Source organism: Danio rerio, chromosome 13 (assembly GCF_049306965.1).
Source record: "Danio rerio strain Tuebingen ecotype United States chromosome 13, GRCz12tu, whole genome shotgun sequence".
NCBI lineage: Eukaryota > Metazoa > Chordata > Actinopteri > Cypriniformes > Danionidae > Danio > Danio rerio.
The window spans coordinates 33,056,501-33,062,500 of NC_133188.1; the positions used below are offsets into that span (position 1 = coordinate 33,056,501).

Here is a 6,000-nt window from a genome sequence, read left to right on the forward strand (position 1 = left end):
GATACCAGTGTTGTGCGATTTGGAGGAAATGGGGTGGAGAGTGACGTCACGGCTCCCGAAATATTTTGCTTATATCTAAAAGAGGAAAACAGATACCGTGTTCGTTTTAACGGCACAAACCAGCACAAACCGAGCACAAACGACCTGTGCTGTTTTGAAGTCAATTGCGCAACATGGGGTGGAGAGTGACGTCACACGGTTAAAAAAATAATGCTTAATATCTCAGACCCCAAACCAGCACAAACGTTCGTTTTTGCGGCACAAATCAGCACAAATGTAGCACAAACGAATGGCATAGTTTTGGGGATTATTTGTTTTTATGGGGTGCCAACTTCACGGAGGTCATTGCTACTAGGTATGAAAATATTATTGGATCACTTGCAGTTCTGTAAGCAATACACTGTAAATATGTTGACAGACTACACAACTGAAAATGTAAAAATTGCCTATAATAACAATAATAAAAATAAATTGCAGCCTTACCTCAAGCATAAAGAACAACATGTGCTTTTGAACGCCGCTTCAGGTAAAAGAAGAAAAGTCCATTGTTACAGTCCAGCTAACTCCAGTTCCACAGATACTGAAAATGCAGATAACATTGAGAGGTAAACAAAGGCTTTAAAGTCACCAACCCTTTATTCTCAAAAACAAATGCTACAACTGAAAGGCAAACATCTTGGTTCCAATTGTCACTGATAATAAAAAATAGATTAGATGAGTTTCAAAAAACATTAATAATACAGTTGAAGTAAGAATTATTAGCCCCCCCTGTTGATTTTTTCCCCAATTTCTGTATAACAGAGAGAAGATTCTCAACACATTTCTAAACATAATAGTTTTAATAACTGAATTTTATTAACTGATTTATTTTTTCTTCGCCATGATGACAGTAAATAATATTTACTAGATTTAAAGGCTTAACTAGGTTAGTTAGGCAGGATAGGGTAATTAGGCAAGTTATTTTATAACGATGGTTTGCTCTGCAGACTATTGAAAAAATGTATATAGCTTAAAGGGGCTAATAATTTTTACCTTAAATGTTTTTATTTTTTAATGAAAAACTGCTTTTATTCTAGTCGAAATAAAACAAATAAGTCTCTTCAGAAGAAAAAATATTATCAAACATCCTGTGAAAATGTCCTTGCTCGATAAAACATAATTTGGGAAATATATAAAAAAGAAAACATTTAAAGGGGGGCTAATTTTTCTGACTTTAACCGTATATTCATACTTTTATTTTGTAAACACGTTGTTGAGTTTAAACATTACATTAAAAAAAGTGACCTTGGACCTCAAAACCAGAAATAAATAAGCTTTCCATGGATTTATACCTTTTTAGAATAGGACATTATTTGGCAAAGAGACAACTATTTTGATTCTGAGGGTTAAAAAAAAATCTAAATTCTGAAAAGATTGCTTTTAAAATCATCCAAATGTTGTTCTTAGCTATGCATATTACTAATCATATATTGGGTTTTGTTATATTTACAGTAGGAACTTCCAAAATAAATAATGCCTATTCCAAATCGATAATTTTGACCCATACAGTGTAATTTTGACTATTTCTAAATTTAAGAATGTTTGTGTATATATGTTATATTGTGTAAAATATTACTAGTGCAAAAATCTGAAATTCTGTATTACTATACCGGCAACTTTTTAAAAAGACTTATAAAATATAGATGTGAAGAATATTCTGCAAACTCATCTTTAAATTACAATATAAAAAGGTCTGGATACTAACCACACATTAATTAAATTTAACAGTAAAACAGACCTCTGTAAAAAAGTGATATTTCTTTCATTGTCTTTGCTCATGCCAGTCTCAGAGTAATGCCACCTGTGCAAACCATGGTTTATTAAATTAAGTGCTTTTTAAGGTCAATATACTTCCCTAATAGCTTGTCACTTTTTATCACCATGGGTTTAGCTGTACCTTGATCCCCCCCATTCAGTAATTGTGCTCAACTCTGTCAGAGCTAATAGGCTCACCCTGTAATGTTTTTCAAATTTCAGCGTAGACCGAGCAAGTAATGCTTTGCATGCTTAAAATCCATTTCCATAAGTAAGTGCAATTTCCGTACAGTTTGTTGCTGTTTAATGAAGTGAAATCTTGTTTGTATTCATCCCCATTTCACAAGAAAAGCCACTGGAGCATAAGTGTCAGAATTAAAACAAATTAAAATTAAAGCTCCCGCTATCTTCAACCGAACACAACTCCACGATTCAAATGAAACGCGGAGCCTTTGCATTAAATGCATTAGGAAAATTTAGAGACCTGCTTTACACGTTTTAAATGCAACCGGTTCTTTTATTATTATTCTATTATCGGAACTCTTTAAGCAGCTTTAATGATGGAACATGCAAATGGCGTGGAGTAGAGAAAATGGCTAACATTTATTTATCCTGGCTGTTCCCATGTCTTGTTGGTGCCATTAGAACAGCTCGCTGCATCCCATTCGCTCCCATTATCTCAGCTATCAGCGAAGCCCAACCAGATTCAAGCAGGGCCATAAATACTTCCCCTGGACCACATACGGCTTCCACATCATCTCCCAGGCACAGCTTAATGACAGGGAAAAAACACAATGGGTTTTTGCTCTCTTTTCCACCCTTCCTTTTCGTGCATTTCATATCGATGGCACAAAATATGTACAGAGGCAGCAACAAAGTTACATGTAGTTAAAAAGGTACATTAAACCATCATTTCCAAATTCTCTGACATGATTGATGGATGTAATCATGTTGCCCTAATGCACAATTCAGGCGTCTATGTTTTACAGCACCAGGGTAACAGACCAGAAGGTACATAGGGAATGAAACGGCACTGGAGTAAAGAGAGAGAGAGAGAGAGAGAGAGAGAGAGAGAGGGGAAGGAATGGAGGGCATCAACAAAGCAGAGCTGGGCATACATGATGCTTTAAATGGTGAATCTAGGAGTGTGGATTCCTTCATTATAGTTAATGAATCCAAGCAAACGATATTTGATGTGCTAAATGTCTGCTAGACAATTAGACACCACAAAGAGCCTCATTAGAGCTCACTGGAAGATGGCATTACAAAAGCACTCAGGTACAGCTCTCAACTGGAGGTCAAATAAACGGTCAATGAAAGGGCACTGTTAAACAGATCATTAATGGGATGGGGGACAAAAGTGTTGGTTACCAGAGTGGGAGTAACCAAACGGATTGGGTAGCGGCTCTAGTAACTCAACTCATTGCAAACATAATTAAGGCGTTTTTAAGTAGTAGGTTTTACTGTTACCCATCCATTGTTATTAGAAGCTTGTCATTAGACCCGTTTAACTCTAGTAAAATAGCCTATTTAGGTACCGTAGTGAAATAGGTTGGTGAATCTTTGTTTCAGGAGGAAGATATATCATACCTGATCATTATTTCCCCCCTATTTCAGCTGTCATGGCAATTGTGTTTTCTGCTATTTACATTGTTTGGTCTAAAACAAGTGATTGACGAATTAATCATAAATGAAAAGTCAAATGGGCAAACAGATTGATTAGACAGTTCACGCATTTAAAATTTTTCCACTTAAAAATAAGTGATACAACTACTGCAAATGGTGCAATTTTCAGAAGCAAACACATAGTCTCAAACAACAACAAATGTTCCATACTTTTTTCAATGTTAAACCACAGCGCGTGCGGTCAATTCAATATTTACAAATCGCATCATCGCAAATGTTGTTCACCATGCCTTCGTTTGTCACCAATAAAAAAAATAAATAATAGTAATATATTTGCCCAGATATACTGTTTTGTGCCACAATTGAAGCTGTAAGCATGAGCTGAGAAAATGCATCAAAAACCCACGCTCACTTTATTACCGCTGATGTCTTCTAGTGCTAGAAAGTTTGTTTAATTCTAGTGAATCGGTTCATCCTAAATGTTGCCTTTGTTTAATCTTGTCTTTTGAAGTTTCTATTTAAGGACTCATTTTAGTGAATCGACTCATGGTTGTCTGTGTGTGGAGCGGTGTGGAGTAGAATGAACAAATCTTTCTTTCAAATCGGTCGATATTACTAACGCTTAACAAAACTTTCTGTTTTAGGCGGTTCATGCAAATGTAAATAAAAGACTAAGCAACTTGACTCCCTACTTGATGGGCTTTCGACTAGTCTATGCTGTCATTACTAAAGGTAAGCTGCTTTTAACATTTCTAAAACTCATGCACACATGCTCACCGGCCACTTTATTAGGTACATCTGACCAACTGTTAACGCAAATTTATAATCACCCAATCATATAACAGCAACTCAATGCATTTAGGCATGTAGACATGGTCAAGACGATCTGCTGCAGTTCAAACCGAGCATCAGAATGGTGAAAAAAGGTGATTTAAGTGACTTTGAACGTGGCATGGTTGTTGGTGCCAGACGGGTTGGTCTAAGTATTTCAGAAACTGCTGATCTACTGGGATTTTCACAACAATCCCTAGGGTTTACAGAGAATGGTCCAAAAAGAGAAATTATCCAGTAAGCAGTAGTTCTGTGGGTGCAAATGCCTAGTTGATGCTAAAGGAGAATGACCAGACTAGTTCAAGCTGATATACAACCGAGATATGCAGAAGAGCATCTCTGAATGCACAAAACGTCAAACGTTGAGGCGGATGTCCTACCACCTACCACACCGGGTGCCACTCCTGTCAGCTAGAAACAGGACACCGAAGCTACAATTTGCACAGGCTCACCAAAATTGGAAAGTTCTGAATTTAACTTTTGAATGCAAAAAGGTTCAACTCGGTATATATATAGGCCACTTTATTAGGTACACCTTACAAGCCGTACCGAGTTGAACCTTTTTGCATTTTGCATATATATATACACACACACACACACACACACACACACACACACACACACACACACACACACACACACACACACACACACACACACACACACACACACACACACACACACACACACACACACACTCACATTTCTAAACATAATAGTTTTAATAACTCATTTCTAATAACTTATTTATTTTATCTTTGCCATGATGACAGTAAATAATATTTCACTAGATATTTTTCAAGACACTTCTATACAGCTTAAAGTGATATTTAAAGGCTTAACTAGGTTAATTAGGTTAACTAGGCAGGTTAGGGTAATTATCGCAAGTTTTTGTATAATGATGGTTTGTTCTGTAGACTAACAGAAAAAATATGGCTCAAATGGGCTAAAAATTTTGACCTTAAAATATTTTTTTAAATTAAAAACTGCTTTTATTCTAGCTGAAATAAATCAAATAAGACTTTCTGCAGACTTTAACTGTATATGTATGCATGTATGTATGTATACACACACACACACACACATATTTATAAAAACACATGCAGACACACATTCTTCCAAGTTTATTAAAAAAAACATTCATGATAGGACTATGAGAAAATGGTCAGGAGTGTCTAAATTGTAAGGGATAATTGTAAGGATTTGGGGTATTTGCTCAGGCAGATGTCAAACAGACACAACAGGAAACACTTTCATTAGATAGGGGTGAGAAAGTAGCGAAGGAGGCGTGCACCTTGACCTTTTTGTGGATTATATGGCCTCTTGTTCACTGCAGGGGAAAATACACGGTAAACACACCAGGGTCACACTAGTGCATTATTCTGCTGACAACCCTCGTAGATGTGCTCAAAAACATTAAAGCTAAACAACCAGTGGTGCATCTCATTCAAAGCTTTCCGTCAATCCACATTTGTTTTGCTGGCTGATGCGCATCATCGTCACACCGAGTAAAAGCATGCTCTGTGACTCCCATGTGCGTCAGTGTCACAGGTCTGAAAGATACTCAATGACAAGTCTGAGCTTGTCACTCAAGCAGCGCTGTGGCACAATGTCATGTGTTTGTTTGGGTAATGCTTGAGAGGCGTATCTAACGCCACCCTCTAAAATGCACTCAGGTGTTGAGGACTGTACACATTAAGAGCATAAGCCTAACTCTTCCTCGACCTGAAGACCCCGACACAGAGGACA

General features: G+C 36.9%; 1 protein-coding gene across 7 annotated transcripts in view; it reads right to left on the reverse strand.

Annotated features, from left to right (window-relative positions):
- The window catches only part of cdhr1a (cadherin-related family member 1a), a 221,539-nt gene that overhangs the window by 186,960 nt on the left and 28,579 nt on the right, over nt 1-6,000 (reverse strand). For all 7 annotated transcript variants that reach the window (XM_073919510.1, XM_073919515.1, XM_073919507.1 and 4 more), the window contains one exon: nt 484-580. The gene's annotated coding sequence lies outside the window, so the exon portion shown is untranslated. The remainder of the gene's footprint in view (nt 1-483; nt 581-6,000) is intronic.